Below are 26479 nucleotides of genomic sequence, written 5' to 3' on the forward strand. Positions count from 1 at the left end.
CACTTTATGACAATACAGCTATGTGAGTCACCTTGCACTCAAAGACTCACTTCAGAATATGTACAGAAAAGCCATAAACATCAGAGCTGTGAAACAGCACAGTACAGTTAAATAAATTACATTCCTCAGTGTTCAGGTGTGTTGTAAAAGCACTGATTTCATTCTGATAATTAACCTTTAATTTCAAAAATGACGCAGTGTGGGATTGAATAATAAGTCATGTAAAATATTTAACCTTGCATGCAGTTGGTATTTCAGTAGCTGATACTTTATTCTGTGGTGTATATAGAGTGAAATGCCATTTTATTAAAGTGGTTTTCATAACATGATGTAATATCAGATAACACTCGTGTTTTAAGTGTTTTAGATAAACATCCTTAAGATAAGCTTGACAAGGTGTTGAGTACAACTTAAGGTGTTCATCCTAAGTTGTACTCAAACTGCAGACACTGCTTGAAGTGAACAGTCTCCGTCTCCAACCTCTTTTCCTTCTCTCACACTCACAAATACATAAATACACACATACACACACACTGTTATGCAAAAGGGGTTTCCAAATCCGACATCTCACTGCACTCTGGCATCAAAGCCCTTTGTACGAGAGCCGACACCTGGTCCCTCTCTCCTTGCCAAAGAGGCTAGCGAGTGGGCTCAGATGCCTGGAAGAGTTGGGAGAATTTACACCAACTGCATCCTGCACAACACACAATCATAGACAGGCTACTGGAAGTCCAGGATAGACAGCAGAGGATAGACTTTTCTGCCCTTAGTTGCCCCCACGAATTCTGCCCTATTCCCCTACAGGCACAGACATGCACAAATGTAAAAGGCACAGACAGTACTCTGTTGATCGCAGTTGATTCATGCATGTTGAAATAAGTGCCAGACAGAACACACCACGCCGCTGTGATAGCATGGTGTATCTAATGGTGCTAAATGAACATTATAGAGGTCAAAGAGAGAGCATAATCAGTTTTGGATATGAGCTAGTTTTTTGCCACTTGAGGGGGTTCTGGCTGAAGACTTCAACCATTTTCTGCCTTGATGCACCAAGCAATACCCGACGCAAGTTTTAATACTGTCCTTAGGCTGTGCATTTAACTCAGCAAATGGTTCCTGTTGTACTCATTTTCTTGTTTCTATCCAGTAAAACTAAGCCATTTTCTAGCCACACTGTTTCTTAAGAAAAGAGGCAGTATAACATCTTGTAACATTAGGAAGCTTTTTGTACTTTCCATTCATCAAATATGTTGTTAGCCTGTCACAAGGCTTTCTTGCCTTCATTGATCAAAGGGATGCTAAACATTGCCCAAGATCTTCCAAGACTTCAGAGCTCCCACAGCCACTGGCACTGTAAGTTATATAAGCATTCCACTCCTGTAGTAGTCTGTAGCTCAGACTGTGGTAATCTCAGCAGATCTAGATGTAAAATCATAGATGCTGAATCAAATCATGCATCATCTGATCTGCATTCTCTATAGGATACTTTTTCAAGCTTTATTTTACCAACACTTCTATACAGTAGCCAGACAGACCGCTGCCACTCAGCCCACTAGCTCTTTGTTCCACCGTGTAACACCTTATCACATAATATTAATATATAAGCCTTGAATTTCTCCATGGCCTCAAATGGCCAAGGTCCTCTTCCCGAACATGGTTATTGTAAAATCAAATGAACAACCAAAATCAGATATGTAACAACTACAAAGGAGCATAAAATAACTCAAAATGATTAAAAAGAGCCACAAAATGACTACAAAGAAACACAGACTGACAACAAAGAGAAGCAAATCACTACAAAGAGACTCAAAACAACTATAAGTGGATGGAAATGGATGAAAAATAATACAAAATGAACACAAATAGATCCCAAAACTACAGAAAACAGAGACTTCAGTGAAAGCAAACAAATAATAAAAGATGGAAAATGTCCATTAAAAGATAGGAACGATTAAAACGGAGGCTACAAAGAGACTGGAAATATCCACAGAAGCACACGAAGACCAAAAACAAACACACTGTGACCAATAATAGAATCAAAAATATCCATGTTGTTGGCTGGCTTTTTTTTTTTTTGGTCTTTCTCTCACTCAATTAACCCTTTCTTATTGCGACAACACTTTTCTTTACAATTTTCAAAATGGGCATGAAAAACAAGCACAAACACAGTGTGTAATTATATACTTCTATATTTATAGAAGTTCATCTCATATCTATAGCTTGCTGATGGGCAAACTGCATGCCAAGATCGGCTCCCTCTGTAGCTGATGAATAGCTGCCCATCAGTCATCATCTGCCAACCTGCTCTCTCTTTACTGCAAATAACTCGGTATGCCATGTTTGAACTTTGAGGTGAAGATTACTGTGTCCAGCATGAGTCCATGAACTGTTTGTGTTTTTCTTTTGTGTAGGTATATTAGATCAACACTAATCATGCTGTGAAATGTCGATCAAATGATATCAACATAATAATAGTTTTTGACATATTATAAACTCATGACAGGGAAACAATGCCTTTCTTGACAAAGGATGTTCTGAACCTGCTGTCTAATCTGGGCTCCACAGAACTTCAGGTGACATTTTCCCTTAAGGTGCCAAGGCTGCCATTGTAAAACCCACTGGAGTCTGTATCTGGCTGACGCCTGTGCAAGCTGGAATCAAATGGATTTTTGCTGTGGTTGTGGGCCACCTCTGGGGTTTGCTTGCCTACAGGCATTGCTTTGCCTCCTCGGCTTTAAGGCTGGGCATTGGGCCCTTCGTGAAGCAGAATAGTGGAGCACAATGTTAATCTCTTCTCTCTGCTGAGTCCCAGCTGTGGCCCTGCATCCCCACTGGGGCCTTTAATGTGGAGGGGAGCCGCATGGACCTCTGCTATCAGTGCAGCCATGGAAGCACAGCCACAGTTACAGACAAAACGATGTTGGCGCTTGCTTTAATGAAGGAATCAAAGTACCCTGTGTAATATAAACTTCTATTGTCTTGCTAAACACGGTGTGCAGAAAAACAATATCTGTTTCTTCTTTCGAAGTAGATTCAGTTATAGAAATATTGAAAGATTCATAAATATACACAACAAAAATACCTTGAGAATTAATCCAGTTCCTACCCAGTGGTTTGAAGGCGTTTTCAAGTGGCCTTCAGTCTTCAACTAAACTCTTTACTCAGTGTAAGACTAAGTTATTTATTATGTTAAAAAGCAACCAGTAGTATGAAAAAGATTAGCCTTTAAGTATGAAAATTATTATTAAGCATGAGTAACCTTAGTAGTGTTTATGAGTCTTTTATCTCCACTTCCCTTATAATTCTTGAACCATAAATCATGATAATGATGTTATTTTAGTGAAATATTAGATATAATTTGATATTTGTTTTAAAATAAACATCTATCTCTACGCTTGTTTTTACTCATTTTTGAATAAATCTGCTCTAATAAGTATGATGTTTCACATACACGTAAATGGTAAGTAATCCTTAAGTAATGCAGAACTGTGGAATTACTAATTAGAGCGATGTTTCACTGCTTCAGACAACACAAAAAAGAGCTTGGGCTGGAGTTATAGTTACTGAATGAGTAGTCAGGAATGACTCATAAAGAGATTTGGGAGTCTGATAGAAATGCAGATAATTATATACTAATCTAAACTAACTGATAATTGATTTAGCATCTCCCAGCCAACTCGTTATTAGGTTAAATAATCATTATCATCTACTGTACAGTCCTGAATAAACACTATAGGAAGTACTGAATGATCAGGTCATTCCTGTTTTTTTCCTAATTATTTTTTTGTTTGAAGGCGTTTTCAAGTGGCCTTCAGTCTTCATCTAAACTCTTTACTCAGTGTAAGACTAAGTTATTTATTATGTTAAAAAGCAACCAGTAGTATGAAAAAGATTAGCCTTTAAGTATGAAAATTATTATTAAGCATGAGTAACCTTAGTAGTGTTTATGAGTCTTTTATCTCCACTTCCCTTATAATTCTTGAACCATAAATCATGATAATGATGTTATTTAAGTGAAATATTAGATATAATTTGATATTTGTTTTAAAATAAACATCTATCTCTACGCTTGTTTTTACTGATTTTTGAATAAATCTGCTCTAATAAGTGTGATGTTTCACATACACGTAAATGGTAAGTAATCCTTAAGTAATGCAGAACTGTGGAATTACTAATTAGAGCGATGTTTCACTGCTTCAGATAACACAAAAAAGAGCTTGGGCTGGAGTTATAGTTACTGAATGAGTAGTCAGGAATGACTCATAAAGAGATTTGGGAGTCTGATAGAAATGCAGATAATTATATACTAATCTAAACTAACTGATAATTAATTTAGCATCTCCCGGCCAACTCGTTATTAGGTTAAATAATCATTATCATCTACTGTACAGTCCTGAATAAACACTAATTAGGAAGTACTGAATGATCAGGTCATTCCTGTTTTTTTCCTAATTTTTTATTATTATTTTTTTGTAACAACACAACACGTTTTTGTGTACATATAATATTTACATGTGTTTAAACTGAGCACCTTACACAGAATGATAGAGAAACATTTGTTCACTCAACAAACCCAAAGGGGTTAACAAAAAGCAAAGAAGAAGAAAGATAGAGCATGAATTTAAGATGACAGAGCTTGGCAGCCACCAGAAAAGCTGAAATTAAATAATAATTGGATGCTTCATTGATCATTGTGCTTGTACTATGTTTGTCCTCTCACCAGGAGGTCAGAGTTGAGAGACAGGTATAGGGAATTGGCTGAGATTCTGCATTTGTACTCTGAAATACTTCAGTAAGACGGATGCTTGCCAACACAGGGGCTTGAACCAATGTCCTCTGCTTGACTAATTGTCTCCCTATTCACAATGCCACCTTTCTGCTCCAAATAAAAGTAGTCCAAAAGCAGCCAATGAAGGCAAAAAAGGCTGAATAAAATTGGTTCATGTCCCACCTCGTAGTTCTGATATTTGCTCTGTAAAACAACCTTTCATACATTAAATGCATAGTACAAACCATCAGTGAATAAATAGATAGCAAATAAATAAAGTCCTGCACTTTTCTTCTACATGAAATATAATGCATACAATATAGTTTTTATTATAAAAAGATGCTAACAGCATCCAGGGGATTTTATATATGGAGCCAGAGGAAACTTTGTCATTGTTATCTTTAGTAATCCATAAGTTTCCTGAGCTACAGAACAGCATAGTCTGAGGCTTGGTTGCTAATCGGGAATTCACAGAAATCTATTCAGAGAAAGGCAAATATCAAAAAGTCCTGCACTGCCTTCTCTATTTTCTCATTAGGCAGATAGATGGGAGATAGCTAGCACTGGAAGAGGTGGAGGCAAGAACAGATTAGTCTCCCTTCACAAACAACCACATATCCTTGACTTTTAATTAAAAATGCCATCGCAATTAGACACGGTAGTTTAAAGAACTGCCGAAATAAAAAGAGTTCAGGCATACCATAAAGGCAATCCGGTGCTGTTCCAGAAGAAGAAAGCTTTTCACTTTTCTTATTGTGAATGTGGGTTTTTTTATTATTATTTTTAAAATGGAAACTTAAATCGGCTTATGGGTTTTTCGCAAAAGCACTGCAGTAGGAGCAAAAGAGGAGGCAGAGAGGAGAAAATAGAACTCAAAGTCATCACAGTGGTTACAAAGGACGTTGAAGATTGAGGTCAGGGTAGGAGGAAGACTATTCTGTTGGCACAATAAATGAGTACAATTAATCAACAGTTAATGTGAATCACACCATTTATCCATCTAAACAATCTGGTTTCACCAAGTCACATTACGGAAGTCATGAATCTATGTAACTCTGACATTTGAAATACCTCAGAGAAGGACAACAGCCAGTAGCAGCCAGCATGGAAGCATCAACTACACATCACTAACTCCAGTGCTCTTTTTCTGCCTCTGAGTCATGCAAGTCGTGATCCTGGAAATAACTGTATGTCTTGTGAAAACAGAGACTAGGTCTGCTAATATGGTCTACTTGCAGGGCTGTTAAAAATTAAACAAAGAGCTGTCAGATTTGCTGATCTTCATAAAATCTGTTCACATACTGAGTAAAAGTACTTTCAAAATTCAGAAAACAATAACAAAGTGCAGATAACTGCATTGCTACTTATAGTGTTACTTCACTGCTAACCACCTAACAGTGTCTAAGTACAAGTTCAGTTCCTACGCAACATTTTCCAGTAGTACTACAAATTGTTGCTTTAAAAATGTTTCATTTTCCACTACTATCCACATTTTTACATTAAGCACTCCTTTGTATTTTTCTCAGTTACCATATTTACCCTTACTTGAGCAAGTGAGAAAAAAATCCCACTCTTATCCAGGTTTTTTCTGCTTTTTGCAATAGAATAATAAATCGGTCTTTGTGATTTAGTATTCCCCTGGGTAATTGATTTTCTGGAGTGGTGACCATGTGGAGAAGAAAAACAATGAGCAAAGCTCTTAACAGATGCTGTAATTACCTGAGCAGACTCACACAAGAGCATGAGCGCACACAAATAGCAGTGACACCCTTTGTGATCTACCACTCACTGAAAGGGAAGGGCAGGTTTCACTTGACATCTTGACAAACAACGCAATGCCCAGTCTTACCATAATGCAGAGCCATAGGAGGCACAAGGAGTTGTTACTCCAGTCAAATGTTATTTCATACATCACAAACAAAAAGCATCTAATAGATTGTATATAATAATTTTTGCCATAAAAGCTTTTGGGCATTTGGCTCACCATTTATAGACTGAAATATGTTTAACAAGTATTGGCTAGACTGCAACAGTCTCCTTCTTAGGATGACTTATAAAACAGATGGTGATCTGATCCTGTAGTATTTCACAGTGATCGAGTCAAAAAGTATTGCTAGGGACTCATCAATTCATCTCAGCTGTACTTATATGAAATGTTGATTAGCAAATGTTGCTATGCTAATTAGATAAATTCAGTCAGACATGTGTCAGTGAAAAAAGTAAATACTGAAAGTTACTGTCTAAATTAATACAAGAAAAAATAGATGATGTAAAACCTCATGAACTCTCACTAATTAATACTTGCTGATTAATTAGTTAATGCAGTAACTAAGGTTCTTTTTGGGTTTTTTGCCGTTTTGTTTTTTCCAACATACAATTTGGATAAACAGATTCTCTGGTGGTTCTAAAAATTAAAGTTCCTTTACTACTCTCACCTTACGGAGCTTATTCCAGCTGCCATAGGGCGAGAGGCAGAGTACATCCTGTACAGCTTACCAGTCTGTCACAGGGTCCTAAATACAAATGACCAAAATTAGTTTTGACAGAACGGCTGGGCTCAGCGTTACTGAAGAACCCTTGCTCCTCTGTGTAAAATTAGCCCTTGAGGTGGTTCAGAGATCAAGTTAGGATGCCTCCTGAGTGCCTCCTTTTGGAGGTTTTCTGGGCATGCCCAACTGGGAAGAGACACTAGGGTAGATCGAGAAAATGCTCCAGACATAATATATTTCATGTGTTTTGGAGATACCTCAGGATGCCCTAAGAGAAAATGGAAAGTGTTGCTGGGGAGAAGGACATCTGGAATGCCCTGTTCAGCCTACTGCCACTGCAACCTGAATTGAGATGAGCAGATGATGATGATGGATGGATGGATGGACAGAATTAATTCTGGTATCATTTATAATTTAGTTATGAGAAGGATCAGATCACCACTGCTGGTATATACAGTATGCTGACTGAATTTAATGTTTTTCTGTAAGCTGTGGTTGACGGAACTGCCAGATTGTACAACAGTACACTAATCTTTTTCTTGTATTCTTTTTCTTTTGGTTGCTCCCTTTAGGGGTTTTGAACTGTCTCCTTCAGTTTCACCCTAGCATTCCTAGCATCTCAAGCATCTCAAATCCCCAATCACCTCAGCACTTGTCTCCACCCATTCCACCCTATCCACACTCTCTTTTTTCACTTCTCTTGTGCACTGTCCATTGCTTTGAATGGATGACCTTGGTATTTAAACCTGTCTACCTTCAATATCCGTGCATGTATACCTCTCTACCTGTCTCCATTTCATTCACATACTTATTGTCTTGCTTTTACCAACTTTCATTCCTTTTCTCTCCCTTTGGTACCAGTAAACTTCTTCTCCATTTATCAGGCATACTTTCACTCTCAAAGATTCTGTTAAGCAGTCTTCAAGAAATCTTTGTACCTCCACAGCTATGAATTCTGAACCAACCGCCTTTCTACTCTTCATGTTCTTCATAGCTGCTCATTTTCTCCTGCCCATCCTGTCCTTCATCCAGCCTTCTCTCTCATTTTCTTTATTCATCATCTCCTTAAAATATTTCAGTAGAAACACTGCTCAATATAAGCCAATAATCTAGAGTAGCATCACATTCTCCATACAAGTACAAGCAAAGTTCCAAAGTTGGGACACTGTGTGAAATCTACATAAAAACAGAATGTGTTGATTTGCAAATCTCAAAAAACAACATTTATTCAGAGTTAAGTTCAGAGTTAACTAAGAGTAAATAGACAAATTGAGTATTAAAACTCAGAAACTGTACCATAGTAAAAATCTCCCTCATTTTGAATTTGATGGCAGCAAAACATCTCAGACAAAGTTAGAATGGAGGGCAACAAAAGGCTCAAAAAGCAGGTGGTATTACAAAGAAACAGTTGGGGGAATATTCTGCACCATTTAGGTTAACTGGGAACAGTTCAGTAACATGACTGGGTGGAAAATAAGTATTTTAGAAAGGCAGTGTTTCTTCGGGTAAAGATAGACATAGGTTAACCATCATGCAAAAAATCTGTGTACAAACTATGGAACAACCCATGACCCGCAAACCTTTTGGGGCATGCCCCCCTGGGTGGGACTTTTTCAGGGAAGGCCTTCCATATTTCTGCAAGTAAACTGCATATTAGATCTATTACAGCATGACTTCATAGTAGATGAGTCCTGTTGCTGAAGTGACCTGTGTGCATCCCAACTGAAAACATTTAGCACATCATGAAATGAAAAATACTGCAAAGAAGACCCAGAACTGTTGAGCAAATAGAATCCAGTGTCAGACAAGGATAAGACAACATTCCTATCCCAAAAGTGATGGTCACCTCAGTTCTTAAATATGGAGATGGTACACATGGTTAACAAGGTCCTTTCCCAATATCTTTGACGTTGCTGCCACCAAATTAAAAATGAACTAATATTTTTCATAAAATAGTAAAACGTCTCACTTTAAACATTTAATGTTTTCTGTGTTTAACTGTAAATGCAACTGTAATATGTGTTTGTGATATTCAACTCATTGCATTTGTTTGCATTTGTTATTAACACAAAGTTCCAACTTTTATTAAATTGCTTTTGCACAACCTCTGGTGGCTAAGTGTGCCTAATAACGTGACACCTAATTACATTACAAATGTGTTTAGTCCGCTGCTGTTACAATTTAGCATGATTCGCTTTTGTGTATCTCGACTCCCATAGGACTCGTACGATGTGTGGTCTACATTAAAGGAACTGGAGCAGCAATTACAATGTAAAACATAATTTGTGACAGGAAGAGAGACTTTGTAGATATTACCTTTTATTTACAAAAAATAACACTATAGCCTGGGTTTACTTTCAGCTAGTTATGTCACCTGTTATGTTATTGTAATACATACTAAAATATGTCCTGTCTAAACAATAGGAAACAGTTTTAATGACCTAAGCACAAAGAATAGATAGATTTCAAGATGCATTATCCTTTCTTTTCAAAGTGGTGAGGATATATATCCTCTCACTGTTCAGTGTGATCGACCCATAGGGATTCATCATTTTGTACAGCAATGAAGATGATTAAAGGCCCCATCATTTAAAGGGTCTTGAAGAAAGAAAGAGAGAACATTAGAGGTGGATGTTAATGCTAGACAGATGTGAGGTTAATGTGGTGACGTGCTGAGAGAACTTCTTCCTTCCCTTTAGCTGACTTCCCTTCTGTATTTTTAAGCTCAAAATGACCTTTTCTCATAGTCATGCACACATTAATATGGCTACTCGACAGTAGCAACACCTACCCCAACCACTGTATTGGTGACTTATAACAAATGCATGCCAATAATTGTAACTGAATGCAGCAGTGGCGTCACAATAGTTTGAATCAGAGTTGTTTTGGTTCAGTCCAATTTGAATATATATTATACAAAGGATGGATGCAACAGTTATTTTTTTTGTTTGTTTTTTATTTAGAATATTTTGTAGCAACTGAACTTTAAGATAACTGCATTAAGCACTAAAGAAAATGTGTGCTTAAGAGACGTATGTGCTAGTTTTGTTTTAGTTGTTGTAACAACTGTCTCATTCAGTTTTAGTTCATGAAGACTCTTTAATATCTACATTAAGGCACATTACAGCTTATTTTAATGATAAAATAATATATACAAATAAAATATGCCAGTGTGTTACCAGTTTAAAAAGAAAATATATCACAAAAATTCATTAGCCAAAATGGTAGCCATGGTTTAGAGAGAACAAATCAGGGCTAGCCCGATTGGAAAAACACTATGATGCTTGGCTCAAGAAGGCCACTTTAGCACAGAGCGTGGCGCCAATATCCTTCATCCCAAAAGAGATGGAACAAGGATTTTTCCTAATCACTCACAAATGAGTGAGTTTGCCCACCCAGTCAGTCTCAGCCAGTGAGTCTGTCCCACTTTCTTTCTATCCTGTCTAAACTACAATCACTACCTTCCCGGCTCAAATATCGGATAACTACAATACACTACAGTACACTGATCTCCAGGCAGTTTTATATATGTGATAACTCAGCAGCAAATTGTTTATAATATTTTTGTGAAAGAATCCAGATTATAGTCATTTAAGCTGTTCACTAAAGTTAAGAATGCATAATAATGTTTATTAATAGCTAAATTGTCATCGTCTGAAAACGTTTGAAAACATGTAGAAAAAGGCGTGCCTGTGTTTGCTTAGGTTGGCTCCCACTTCTTGCTGCTCATCATGCATCCCTGCTTATATTTTTCTTTAACTTTGACCCTAAAATTGAACATAGTATATCTAATGTTTTAAATAAAAATATAAAAATGCTGGTGTCACTTTCCTTTTATGTTGTGGCTGTTCAGACTTTATATATAGCTTTCCTCTTTGAAGAAGCAAAACTAATTTTAGGGTTGGTTCTATGGTAGAAGTAATGTCGAGTGAGATGACCTAAAGGAATTGTCTTATTCTCTAATATAATATTAATAACATAATAATATTAATAACAATAATAATCATCATCTTCTTCATCATCATAATGACAGGCTCATAAACATATTCTTCTGACGCTTACATAAAACGCTTTTCCTTCCAGCTGAAAATCCCATTAGATTTTTTTTATTTAATAATGTGTACTTCTCCTTTAACAATATAAAAACTGTCAAAGCATCATCACTGCACTTCATGTGAATACTCTGCATGTCCGCTGTTGCTGCCAACACCCTGAAGCTACTAGATGCTGTTTACCAGAGTGTTTTTTGATTCATTGCACAGGACTGTGCCAGAAACCCCTACTCTCCTTCTACAACACTGTTATTGCAGACACCACTGTGAATATATAGTACACTGCACATACTGTACTGAAGTGCAAACAAATATCAGCTAGACCAGCTAGTTCAGCTGTAAGAGATTGTCAGAAGTTGATGTGCTAGAGTTGCACGCCTTTTAATCACAGGCACATCATTGTGACAGAGCCTTGTGTAGTTTAATAAAACCCCAGGAACAAAGACAATCTCCTCTAAACTATCTTTCTCACGTTGCGTCTGCGAGCAGGGCTTGGGAGAACTGGTTATTACCATCTCATTGAAGAGGGACCCCTCAACAGCTTGTAAAGTTGCTTGGCATCATGTCCATACTTCACTGTATGCTGACAGCTCAACCACCAAAACCACAGTCTTTTCTTTAGAGGCTGTTTCAATTATTCACTCTTTCCTTAGAGTGTCGGTGCTGTCTCTCCGCTGACAACACCCCTGCTTTCTTTCTTGTTTTTTTTTTTCTTTCTTTGACATTCTCGATCTGCCTGAGATGGGCAGGTACGAGAATCGCAGTAAAGTTACAGAAAGACAGAAAAATGGAGAATGATACATTGGGTTCACAGACAAACGTCCCTAAATGCATTTTATCACAACAGAATGCCCAAGAGAGACATCTGACAAAAGGGAATAATTATAATTCAAATGTGAGGCTAATGTGGGGCTATCAAATAAAAACAAACTTCATTCAAGTAAATGTAATTATTTTAATGGCATAGAAATGCAAATGTGTGGTCTGTTTCAAGCGTCCTCTAAGAAACGGATTTCCTACAGGCTTATAATTTTCTATAATGGATGCTGATGTGCCTGTCACCCCCCCCTCCCCCCTCACGTACACACACACACACACACACACACACAAATTCACCTTTATTAATGACAAATGGGTCTTAAAGTGTTTATAAATACTTCTTTGCAGTGCAGCACAGATACATTTTCATGAAACAAAGCTCTAATACAAATACATGCAAGGCTATTAGAGCAGTTATTTCATATATATATATATATATATATATATATATATATACACACACACACATATATATATGCACTTTAATATATTTCCCAAAAAGGCCAGGGCACACTGGCAAGTTCTGAGTTCTATCTGGAAATTTGTTGCCACAATTTAATTCCAGTCCTTGATTCAATAACCGGAATAGGGACATAATATTGGTCGCTCTGTTCCAAAAGAAAAATAATTCTTAAGCAAACCATTTTAGAGGGTTATAGTGTCAAAAAAAATTTACACTATATTTTTTACACTATATTTCAATTAATTATCCTTAATTAATTAATTTCAATGAATTATCCTTACAATATAATGGCAGCTTGAATGCATTTTACAATCTATCTATAAGGGGTGGGAGGTGGGGGGGAATCGTGGCTCAAGAGTTGGGATTTCGCCTTGTAATCGGAAGGTTGCCGGTTCGACAGTCTCGGTCGTTGTGTCCTTGGGCAAGACACTTCACCCGTTGCCTACTGGTGGTGGTCAGAGGGCCCGGTGGCGCCAGTGTCCGGCAGCCTCGCCTCTGTCAGTACGCCCCAGGGTGGCTGTGGCTACAATGTAGCTTGCCATCACCAGTGTGTGAATGTGTGTGTGAATGGGTGGATGACTGGTTGTGTAAAGCGCTTTGGGGTCCTTAGGGACTAGTAAAGCGCTATACAAATACAGGCCATTTACCATTTACCATTTAACAAACTAGAATCAACAGTTGATATTAAAATTTTATATTTTATTTTATAAACATACATTTCCCCCCATCTGCATCGTAAGAAAACACTGTTATACCCTAAGCTGATTCAGCAAGTCTGTTTAAAGACAGGTAGGATCAAAAGTTAACATATAAAAAGGTTTACATGGACGTAGCTGTGCTTTTAGCTTATTGTTAGATTTATCGTTAGTATCAGCATCATAATGTTAAGGTTATAAAAAGCTGGAGGTAAGAAGATAATTTTTTTAGGTCACCAACCAAAGAATAATGCAAGTAAAGAATATGACTTCAAAAGCGAATCATCAAAGTCTCGACTGACTGACTGACTGACTGGCAGCCAAACAATGAAATCCCAAGAGCCGTGTTTCTAGCATGGCTAAAAATAAACCATCTGTGCTCCCTGGTGTAAAATGTATATCAAGGAAACATTTAGTTTTATTTTTCAAATGTATATGGACTTTTCTTTAATGGCATGAGGATATTCATAAAAACTGTTTCTTGTTGAATTCACACATTATTTGTACTGTCTAGGTGAGTGTGTACACTAGGATGATGGTCGTCACACGTTACATTTTACCTGTCCCACTCTTTTTTTTGTTTGCCTTTATTGTCCTCGTGTATAGTATAAAATTATCTAATGCTACTGGGTATCATCGTTATCCTACACACTGTGACACCAGTGAAATGTTGCACATTCAGTAATTTATTTCTGTTTGTTGCCAGGTTGCTCTAATCCAGTTACAAAAATCCTTGATTGGCTTCCAGTGCCACAGTAGGGTGACATTTCCTCCTTCTCTTCAGATGACTGTAGTCCATCAGCAGCGAGTGAACGACAGGAGGCAGATAGATGATGAGTTTGGAAACGGGAGCACACACCCTCAACATGCTCAGTCAGCATGGTACCACCTTAACCTCACATCCTGGCAACTCTCTGAGGCTTTTCTCCTTTTCATTTGATCTCCTTCTCCTCTTTCCTGAACTGCATTGCTTTTCTCATTTGACATTCATCACAAGCATCAACATAAATACTCAATACACATATTTCCTTTAAAGATAAAAAACTAAAAATGCAAAGAAGTTGATCTTTAAATATAGTTTCTTGGCTCTCTTCAGTACATAAATAATTGATCACAGAAAGGCTCCAGGGGAGTTGTGTTTGCAGATATGTTGATTTCACACCAATTTCCTCACATATATAGCCCAATCTCTGTGTTTACCCTGCATAAAATTAACACATACTGGACAGTATCTTCGGAAACCAAGCTAAAATTCAGAAATTACAATCAGAGCCTGCAATAAATGACATTTTCAAACCATAAGGAGTAAAGTGGATGGGTGAAGAACGAGACAGAGAAGGCTCTTGCGTGTCGACAAGACAGACTCCGTGATCCATATCTTTCTGAAAGATCAACGAGCAGCAGTACAACCTAACAGTGTGACTCTGCCATGAGATCAAAACAAATGTTAACTGTCAAAAGACTGAACTGAACACGTGGGAAAAAAATCTATAAAAAATTATAACACAACAATCAATGTAATATGCTGTAGTTTCAATGACTTTGTGAGCAGTACTAATCTGGAGCACAGTGTGCTGCTGGCAAAACAACACAAATTATTAGTTGTGTGTTCTACAGAGAGCAAAAAAAGTTCAGAGCTTTGCAGCTTAGCAATGCTGCAACAGCACCTCAAAGATTTCTCATCTCTATCCCATGAATAAATATGCCCAAAACCTTTGTCTAAATACATTTCTTAAAGGAATGCAAAGCAATGTTTTGGGGATGTTTTCCCAAAATAAACACAAGATTATTCAGTCTAAATAATGATGATGGCAATGTATTTATTTTAAATGTATTTAATCTCATCGGCAAAACAGTTGACAGCAGTTGGGGGAGGGGAAACAGATTTGGTTTGAATGCTGTAATATCATGTGATTGCATATAAATAGCACCACTTCAGTCAGAGAAATCCAGTCTGCAGATTGTATGGATTTAGGTCTGATTTAGGGCATCAAACACTGTATGAAAAGGCAAGAAAAAAATGCCTATTTACAAATGATTCAGCATGTTATCCATAAGCTAGCTCGTGATCCCAGACCAGATAATGAATAATTCACTTACGTCAGACAAAGAAAAGAAAAATATATACTGAACATTACTATTTGGATGTTAGCATATGATGTAGTACATTCAGACCTTCACTCTTCAGTTTTGCCCCCTCTCTTAATTCTATGGAAAGGATGTCTGGCTGCATTTTATTTCTGTCTGTGTGATTAATGGTTCTTAGTAATATTACAGCTTATATGGATAAGGGAATGTGCAACTCTACAGGAGCCAATCAATAAATCTGTGATCTTACAACCTCCCACCAACAGAATCAGATGACATATGAGCACCACTGAATCCCCACATAAAATAAATAAAAATTGATCAAAATATTCCTTAAATGTGTTTAACATTGTCTGGCGCATTAATCCTGCACACTGACACCTGCAGTTATTTTGTGTGAAGCCACACATAATATATTCTATGTTTAAAATTTGTAGAAATACCTGATGTATTTCTTCGAAGTCTAAACATTAATTTTGTATGTGTGAGACAGAAAATCATTTTTGTGATGTGATTTCGTGGATGGGGGGTATTCAGAAGACAGAAGTACAGAGTCATAATCTGGATAATCTGGATATGCAATCAGGGCAAGCAATAGAAGCAGTGCTTGACCAGTGAATTCTAAAAGCAGTCTCTCCCCATTCTGTCCTATGAAGGATCTCATATTGCCTGTTTCCTTCCATCCTGTAAATTGCTGCCATCATGTGGCCACAGTGAGCTGCCATCTTGAGATGCTAGCTTAACTACAAGCTGTTGAATCTGTGATTTTTGTCGTTTTGTGGACGTCTCCTGTTGACAAAGGTTGTAACATGGGAACATGAGAGAGGAGCTCCATGTGTTGGTAGTTCTCGAATGTGCAATTTGGCTAAACCTGCACTCTATGGCAGGAGCCTGACAAGCGAGTCGAGCTGCTCTTGCATTAGCGTTTGGAGCTCTACTAAAAAACAGAGTGGAGCTTGTTAATTCTTTCAAATACGCTTTTATACCTCTTAAACAAACTTGTGTATTTGTACATAATATTTATTGAGTTAACCGATAAATGAGCTACACATTGAAGAAAGACAATGTTCGTCCAAGCGAAACCTGACAAAATAGAAGTTCTGTGTTATTGTTAGTTATAATTACCTTGACTGGCTTGCGTTACTTCAGTAAGTGGTTATTTTGCCAATTACATTTGTCTGAGCTGCCACTGCCACCTACTGGTCAAACTAAATATCGCCTTAATGATAAGATAAGATAAGATAAGATAAGATAAGATAAGACTTTATTGATCCCACAATGGGGAAATTTTTGCATCACCTCAGCTCAGGTACAGATATCAGAAGGAAATACAAAAATACAAATAAGTACAATCAATGAAAAAAAGTAAGATAATACACTATATACAATGGTAGCATACACAGTATGTGATTATGGAGACATAAACTATATAGCTTGATATAGCTATTGTACCACTACTATTCCTATTTATAGACATGTACACACTAAATATACATATGTATACATATACAGACATATATACCTGCACATGTCCATAAACATGGAAGGTCCATTATGCATGAAGTGGTGACCGTGGATGTTCACAGTGTCCAGTGACTTATGCTTATAATGCTAGAGCAAATGTGCTTTTACTCTGCACTATGATTCCAAACTACTGTCACACCCAAAAACAAAAATAAATAAATAAATGACTAAATTAAAACAACTTCAGAATTTTGAATTTTGAAGCTTGCTTTTAACACTTAAAATACCAGGTGCCACAAATTAATGCATGGCTTATTTTGGGGAGGGGAGTAAGGTTTCTAAGCCTAAAAAACTAGTACATTGTGGATGAAGAGAATTTCTGCCTCCAAGTGTGCTTCCTGCACCACATATGTACACCTCTAACACCATGCATTTTACTGTGCTTAATGTTATCCACATCAAGTTGTTTATTTTTGCAATGTGGGTACGATGTGGGGTATTGTCGTTAAATTTGACTTGAATACCCAACAGACAGAAGGCATTCAAAATGAGTTCAAACCTTCAAATTTGAAATGGATCATACATGTTAAGACTATGACAGCTTTTGTTATGGATGTCTTAAAAAAATAGAAGTTATTTATATATAAGTTTATTTTTCATGTGTTACAGTCTGGCAGTCGTTCCAACGAATGACTTGTAGATAGTAAAGTCACTACATTGTACCACCCTGACACATCCCTGTCAGACATTCACGTGTGCAGATGTCGACACAGTTGCAGTCGCATACTTTAGTATTTACAACTTTGTTTATTTTATTTTTAAGTGTCAAGTACTTTGAAATTTAACATTTCAAACAGCTCAACAAATACCAGCAAATACACAAACTGCTCTGTGCAGTTTGGCACACAATTGGAGAAAAGAGTTACTGTGTGATGACTTCAGTCTTACAGATGAAGAAAGATGTAGATGTTAGATGTTGCAGCGGTGCAGGGCAGACTGTGCTATCCATCGTCACTGTTCCAGTTGGTTAGGTACCGTGTGGCAGCACTGAAATTGTAAAGAAAAAGAATTCTAAATTATAAGTTATATAAGCGAAAAGATGGTTTGAAAGTTTTAAACTTTTAAATGCTATTTTTTGGGCAAAGTCACTAAAATGAGATATTCTGTGTATACAGTTTTCGTGTTGAAATAATGAAATTAAAGTTCAGGTCATGCTTCAAAATTATAAAAAGATTGTTTTCAATGATTAGTAAATTGATTTGCTTCTAGAAGAAGCCTGGTAGGAGTCAATTTGAATTTAAACTAACGATGTAATTTAGTATCATTTGCCAAATTCCACCCTTATACCAGCTTTGTCATGTTCCTGGGTCTGTTGACCCAGCGTTTTAGATTTTAGCTTATTTGGATGTTGTTTATGTTTAAGTTCATTAGATTAGCGAAGTTTATTTGGTTATTAGACTCCTTGTGTTTTCTTCCCCTGTATGTAAGTTTCCCTCACCCTTTGTGTTTCATGCTGCGTGTCTTATGTTATCAAGTTTGTATTATCATGTCTGTCTCATGTTTCCTGTTTTATTTTGAAGGAGTTGTGTGTTCTTGGTTCATTGTATTTAGTTTCACTTCCCTTGTCCTGTCATTAGGCTCATGTCAGTCAGCTGTTCCTCCATGTGTTCCCACTTCCCCTAATCACCTCCTGTGTATTTAAGTCCTCTGTTTTCAGTGTGTTTCCAAATTTCATTTCTAGGTTTTTCTTGTTGTTTATTTAGTCCTCCCAGTTTAGGTTGATGTTAATTTACTTCAGTTTGCCTTGTCCTTTCTTTGTACCTTTTTTACCAGCCTTATTAAACGGCTCGCTTTTGGTTAACATTCAAGTTCTGTTCCCTGTTCCTTGGAGTCTGCGTTTTGGGTCCTTTTTTCAATTCATACAGTCTGCCCTCGCCAGACTGTGACAAGCTTTATATTGGTTGGTGGTCTGAAAATCACCCACGATTCTGCATGTAAATTCTGGTTATGTTTTATAGATTTCAGTTGGTTACTTCACAAAGATTGTGGCAGCACAGGTCAGCTCACCGCAGCCCATGCACAATGAAATGAAATCTACTGGAGCTCACAATACGAATTACTATTGGGCTTATTCATTGTGTTTCCCGGCTGTACTGCTACACGAAAAATGAAAGTCCCTTCATCTGCCAAATCTGATTTTAATCCAATAAATTAGTTCTAAGATAACAATGAACTGTACTTGACCGTGTCTATGCTCTTACATATTTATATATATAAAGATTATATATATATATATATATATATATATATATTAAAGATTATCAGAAGAAGTACATGTATTATGGAAGTATCGATTTTGAAATTATAGCTTTTAAATTAAAATTTTACCATTTTTCTTCAAGCGTTTTTTCTAAAAATCTGTGACTTGAATAGTTCTTGAATAGTTTGGTCTTAAGTGTTTCCACATTAAACTGTGCACTCTGCTTTATATATGGCAGCCTCGAGAGGTTTAAATAACTTGGTGAGAAGAATTCAGTGTGAAATGTGATGCTGTGCAGAGGTGTTCCAGTCCCACAGGCTGTGTTGTAAAGCTCCACTGGACTTCAATGACTCCTTCCCGCCTCTCAACAAACCTCCTTTTCCTCAGTCTTTCTTTCTCTCCTTGTGCTGCTTCCTTTTTTACCCTACACAGAGAAAACCTACATGATCTTTATAGCATATATTCTCCTTTGGCTATCCTTGCCGTGAGTGAACTTCTGAACCATGCTGTGCATTTCCTGTTCTTAATTATTGTGCAGTGATAAATGAAGTATAAGCTGCAACTCTCCAGAGTAACTCATGCTGATCTCCACCAGAGAGGCTAGTGCCTTACCAGAGGCATTACAGCTCACCCACATCAGTCTCATATGCTGTGGTTTCACCTCACTAACAGCTTCATATATATAAGAGCTTAATATAGACTGATTCAGTGATATTCCAGCCATACTGTCAAGGGATTTGGTAGAACAGGCTCTAGCAGACAAAACAAAGTGACAGAGAATGAGTGGGAGGGGAGAGACTAAGAAAGTTACACCAGATTTTCAAACACATGCCGATGTGCCAGGGATGATAAAACCATCTCTCTCAGACAGGCAACTGTGATACTTGATTCGGTCCACTCACGCACCCCCACACACCACACACACAACCTCCACCTGTTATTCTCACGCTGGTCTCATGCATTCTCCCCCTCTTCTTCAGTGGCTCAAACATGATGAACAGAAACAGGGGAGAGATGAGCAGCTGGTCTGGTCTCGGCGGGGCGAGGGAACACATTTGACAAAATCAAATCAGGTCGGTCAAAGGTGAAGCCTGCCACTCTCCCTGTGGAGCAGTGAATGCTATCGCTGCACAGACGACCAGAACGAAGTGTAGCTCCATATAAAAAATTGCAATGCTATTCACTCCCTCCAAAATAAGAAGCTCACGTTCTTTTGCGCATTTCCAGGCTTAGCAGTTTAGACCTGTCTTTATTGTTTAGTATAGTATATCTATTAAGGATACAATTATAATGTTTCATGTCTGTTAACACAGCTGTCCAGAAGAGACGATTGTATGCCAATTCATTTCCACCTTCTGACATTTGTAACACAGCTTTCACGCTATTTCAGTAAGTATAACGGTTTAATATGCAACACCTTATGGAGCTAGAGCACCAGTTTTAGTCATTACTTAGTCTTCAGTTCTCTAAGAGATTTATTAGAGGGCTGGAGCTGACTTATTACAGTGGGTCTCAGGAAAAGAGCGAATGGAGTGATCTTTGTATCTGCATGCTACAACACGCTTGAAAAAGGACTATTAATTAATGCTGTAGGGTGAAAATGTGAAAGTGATCTTAGGTGAGAGTCCTCTGTTCTCCAACCCGGGTGATAGTTGGGGTGGTATCCTATTCCTTCTGCTTTATGCACAGTCATAGAATCAGGCTCACATTTCCCTTATCAGGACTCATCACCATACCTCATCCTTAATCATCAGAAGCAGGGAAAGGTCATTACCCAGGTAAATTACCTCTTTAGCATTTTATCATTCATTTTTATTATTCTTGTTTCGTTTCTTCTACTCTCCTGAAGGTGGAACGATGAGGCAGGCATCAATTTACACACATTATATGGGCAGTGCTTTTGCTTTAGATATACCAAACTTTCAGCTTTGCAGCGGTGCACTGGAGATTTACACATGGTCAAATTTAATTGCGTCTTTGAAAAGTTTTCAGTTATTTCCTGACACTACGTCATTTTATCTTCCACCCAGTTTTCTCTGATGCTAATAAAGTATCCTCAAAAAATGATCAAGTGAAAACTGTAAAATTGTAAGTTGCATTTGCGTTTACTGAAAATACAAAATGATAAAGCACTCTGACAGTCCAGTGCACTTACACAGCACACGCTGTAAAGCATCTCCTGAAAGCTGGTCATAATTCATATCCCAAACACTCTTGTGTGTACAAGAATAAAACTCACACTCTCTGTTGTCGTTTATCTGTACATAGATCAACGACAAGAGATAGATATCTCATTATTTTAACCATGTGCTGGCTCCAAGAACTAATTTTTCTAAGAACCTAGAGTGAAGGAGAGTTGCAAAGAGCATCATTTATTTTTAATATATTATAAAATGTTACATTTGTAGGTAAGTTAAAAAGCTTTGTCCCCTCTTCAGTGGTCACTGGGGGTTTTAAATTGACCGGTGTAAAACTGGGGAGCAAAGTCTGATTTGAAGGTCTCAAATGACTCTCACAAACCAACAAAATAGAGCAAAAGTCATCACATTACTTGAAAGCAAGCTTGTCAGTAAAGCTTTTTTTATACATCTAGAAGTTTTCTTTCTAAACATGGTGACAAACTTCCCACCAAGGTCAGCATTATAATCAGCTGCAGTAATAGAAAGGAGAGACGGGGCAGCTGCTGCCCTTCTAAACTTCTGTAGCTCAGTCCCATTGAAGTTCATCATGATTCAACTTTATATAAATAATAGTTTGCAATATGGGATTCTGCGGATTAACAAAAAAAATGTACACTAACATATCTGGCAACAGCTTAACTCAGTTCACATTTAGTTTTCTGAAAAGAGAAACAAATTTTTAATGTTTAATTCATATTAACTATGTTATATATGAAAAACCATAATTACCATTGTGTTAGTACTTAAATTACTGTAACATTACTTTCTTACGTGCATTGCAATCCTTAAACTTATTCATGGATTTGTCTCTGCTGAGTTATGATCTAAGTCTGATCAAGCAATGACCTCCAGGATGGAAAAATGAAGCCAAAAACTGCAGTTACTCGCTGTTGGAGCCAGCCACTTGAGGCTGGCTCCAACAGCGAGTCAGTCCCCATAGAGCTCCATGTTAAAATTAATGGCATTTAAAAAAAAAAACAGGTTTACAGCCTGTTACGAAAAAGCCTTTGGGTCTCTGAATATATTATTTATTCCAATGACTTCAAAGTGGATAAATATTTTTAAAACCCATTTTGGAATTATACTAGTAACGATTACAGTTAGGCATGTGAATGCTTTGACTGATACATGTTTTGATGTAGGGAGCTGTAGCCAATTGCTGTTGGCTAGGCTTCACCTCCTCTAATTCAAGTTACTGAACTCCAGCTCTCCGTGGCATTTGTGTTGTTGATGTCTGCCGGTAAGAGCATTTTAATAGAGTTATCTGACAAAGACTCTAGCCTGCTGTGTCGTACAGCGCATCCAAGGTGTTTGCGCTACAGTTTTGGCAAGTGAAATTCTATAATTTTTTGGTATACTAATTAGCAGTAATTACAACTCATTAGCAGATTTTTCTGTCTATGGATATTGTGAATACAGCTTGCCAACCAAGCTCTTTAGACATAGCTTATAACATAGCAAGCCACTGTCTGGCCCAAATATGGTAACTTCTGGTTCCACAAAAACAACACGGTGGCAGCTAAAAACCCATGTGTTGAGTCCAAATCTGTGGTCAAAGTTTATGGGTGTGATAGGAAATTGTGTTAAAAAAAATAATGAACAAATGATAAAATGTCCTTCGTCCATCCATTAGCTATAACCTACTTGTTCTTTATGGGAATAAAGTTATTTGCTTTTAAAGGAATATCCTACATATCACTGTCAAAATGTACTTCATACTTAGAGTATAAAACAGGTTATTGACTCTGCCTTTATGCTCAATCATTCCCGTTGCTCTAGGTTCTTTTTTCTCATTCAAATCCATACTATAGATACTATAATGCAAACCTTAGCAGTGCATTGAAGTCTTGTGTGGGTTCTTTCAGTGCAACCATACCATTAATGAAACAGCACTGTCAGAAAGTGGCTGTTTTATCAACAGTTGGTGTTAGCTACTTTAAAGCTTCTACAACAGTGATAAGGTGTCTGTACAAAGGTTAATAGAAGTGGATAACAGTTGCCAAGCTTATCTAATTAGAACCTTCAATGACCAAGAATTAGTATTTCACAAAATAACCTCATTATCAGGTGGAGTTAAAATGATATTTTCAAAAAAGGCACTTACAGAAATGGCGAATGACAAAGGTGAGAGCCACTGTAAACCTATTTACTTCTGATAATAGAGTTTAGGCTTTTAACTGTGACATGCCACCCACATTCTTTTACTGTGTGGAATATTTTTAATAACACTGACTGAATCTAATCTTTGTTGTTGATATTCTATGTGATACTTTTTTTCTTTAAAAAAAAAAATTGGAACAAATAAGTTTTTTGGTGCTGAGTTTGAATTAGTGTCATTTTTTTTCTTTTATTGGGAGTCAGTAAGAACATATTAAGACCTATATCATCTTAATTCCAGTATATGAATTGGTGAGTGTGTCCACACTTTTGATTTGTATGGTAATCATTTACCAGCTCAAGCCTCTTTAACTATATGGCCCTCTTGCCAGCTTGACCAGCTTTTATAATGTGCTGCAGGTTAATCAGTGGTTTGATTCCCAAAGCATGCATTTACATCTCCATCTTTATTATATATCTTTATTATACATAATGCATCTTTCATATATATTCAGTGCAAATAGTGGAATGCACAGCATTCACTTTCTTATCTTTCAGGATTGCCGCTCATTTACAGTTCTGAGCATTTGTCTTCAATTTCTGTCCCCATCCACCTCACAGGACTTGCAAGGCCAAACAGTAGTAACCCAACAGCCAGTGGTGTATGTGCACAATTTCCATCTCCCCCAACCCTGTGAAATGGTAGCTATGAATCTTCATTGCATCTGGTGGAGTGGAAAGCAGCCCTCTTCTAAATGACTATTGATGATGATGCCACACTGTAAGGAATGTGAACACAGTATGGAAATGGTACAGCAAGCTGGGTGAACTCGGGGGAGGAGGTGTGGGATAGGATGGAGTACTCTGAAGTGGTATGGATAGGCTTGGAGGGGATGAATCAGCATACAGTTTGAAAGCATTTTTCTTTTCAGTGGAATACAGGGTGTTAGTTATCAATGAAAAATAAATAGTTCCAAGCTTTAAACGTGACTGAATTGGTGTCTTAACTTCTCTAGACAAGAACATCCCTGCAGCCCGAGTGATAAAGACGTATGCATATGCACGTGTACATTTCGGATGCATTTATGAATTGGTCAGATATTCGTGGCTAATTTTCTAAGAAGCATAAGGCAGAACAAAACTGCAATGCGCAATTTTCTTCTTTTACTGTGTATTACTCAAAGTTCTGACCTTCCTGTGAGCATGAAAACAGAGCTGTTGAGTGAAGAGAGCTGCATTTATTATCAAAGACACCAAATAAGTGGCATCCGTGGTCCTCTTCATGCTCCCTTTTTTCCATTTACTGCTGCAAGATATTACTTTTGCAGGCAGCTTCTGGGTCCTATCTGAACTTGTGATATTCACTCCCTCAAGTCTCATACAACTTGTCCTTGAGAAGTTATACAGCCAGCAAAGGATTTATTGGTTTACAAAAAAGTCGAACAGTGCCGCCTAACAATACATGTGTCACTCATCCACCCAGACACAATACCATGAGTTCAGTGGCTTAAAAAAGGCAATAGTCTTCTCCTTTTGATTAAAATAATGTGAATTGACCTGAAGTAGAAATTAGGCTGTTTACACACACAGTATTTTCCTGTTAATTAGAAAAGGCTTTTGTAAAATCAGTCTTATTACTATTGTTTGTGTATAGTCTTGGTGTTTTCATTGTCTTAACAGTTCATCCTAGGTTTCATTTACTATTCTGTTTTGTTTTGGGTTTGTTTTTTTTTGGGTTTTTTTGTGAACCTCTTTGTAAATTCTGGCTTATTCAAAGTGTTTAAACGCAAATTGTTACTGATTATGTTTCCAAAGTGTGATGACATTGATTGAGATAAAGTATAATGGGTTGTGATAGTTGGCAGGTGCATGAGTAATTAAATAATAAAGGACAGGGTGGTTGCTATAAATAGCTACAGCCACGTGTAATGACTATGCAAAAGGTTCGCTGCTCTGAGAATCTCACTAATCTGAAGAGGTGGAATTGTGCTTCATCTTTCACAGTTTTTCGTTGACAGGTTAATGGAGCAGTCAGGAGTATTCATATGCAAACCTGGTGATAAGGCTATGTCGACATGAATTTATGGCTAGCTGCAAGAGCAGAAATCAGGCTTGTGCACATGTAAACACATTTCATACATGACTGTGATTTACAAGGACATGTTCTGTGTCTACATATCCAATATTCAGTTCAATTCAGTTCATTTCAGAGTTATTTATAGAGCACCAAATCACAGTAACAGTCCCCTCAAGACACTTTATAATGTGAAGGAAATACCCTACAGTATTGAAGAACACCCTGACAATTAAGCAACCCCAATAAGCAAGCACTTTGCAACAGTGGTAAGGAAAACTCCATTTTAACAGGAAGAAACCTTTGGCAGAACCAGGCTCAGGACATGACTGCCATCTGTTGCATCTACTGAGACTTTTTATGGACCTTTTAGAACAAACTTATAATAATGATTTACAACAATTCTGCATAGAACTAATGAATGCATGAACAACTCTTTCAGCATCACTTCTAGACAGGATGTTTGAAATGTGAACTATATTTTACAAATGAAAAAAAAAAGATCCTGAGTAAGTATCCAGTTTGACGTCAGATTTTTAGGGCCAAATATATTAGCCTCAGTTGTATTTGAATTAAGAGAAGAAAATTTCATATGCCTGTAGATTAAGTAATTTATGTGTGTTGTTGGGTTTCATGGATACATATAACTAAGTATCATCGGCTTGGCAATAAAAATGGATCCAGTCTTTTCTAATGATATTCCCTATGGGAAGCATGTATAATTTTAAAAGTATTGGTCCCAGAACAGATGGAAGCATAACTAACTTTCATTTGTGAAGAAGACTAAATTGGAATCAATCAGATGGATCCATGATCCATTTATGAGTCATTCTTATCCTACAGTATGATGACCAAGTTTGTAACTAATAAATGTATTTATAAATAATAAAAAAACGTACTACTTACATTGTATCGTAACTTGCTCCCCAGTATTAGAGCAATCCAGGTAATTCCTGAATGTCAAATGAGAAAAACATACATATATTTTAGCAAATAATATATCTTCTTTTCAATATTTCTGACACTTTAG

Source organism: Neolamprologus brichardi, chromosome 7 (genome assembly GCF_056152115.1).
Source record: "Neolamprologus brichardi isolate AB-2024 chromosome 7, ASM5615211v1, whole genome shotgun sequence".
Lineage (NCBI taxonomy): Eukaryota > Metazoa > Chordata > Actinopteri > Cichliformes > Cichlidae > Neolamprologus > Neolamprologus brichardi.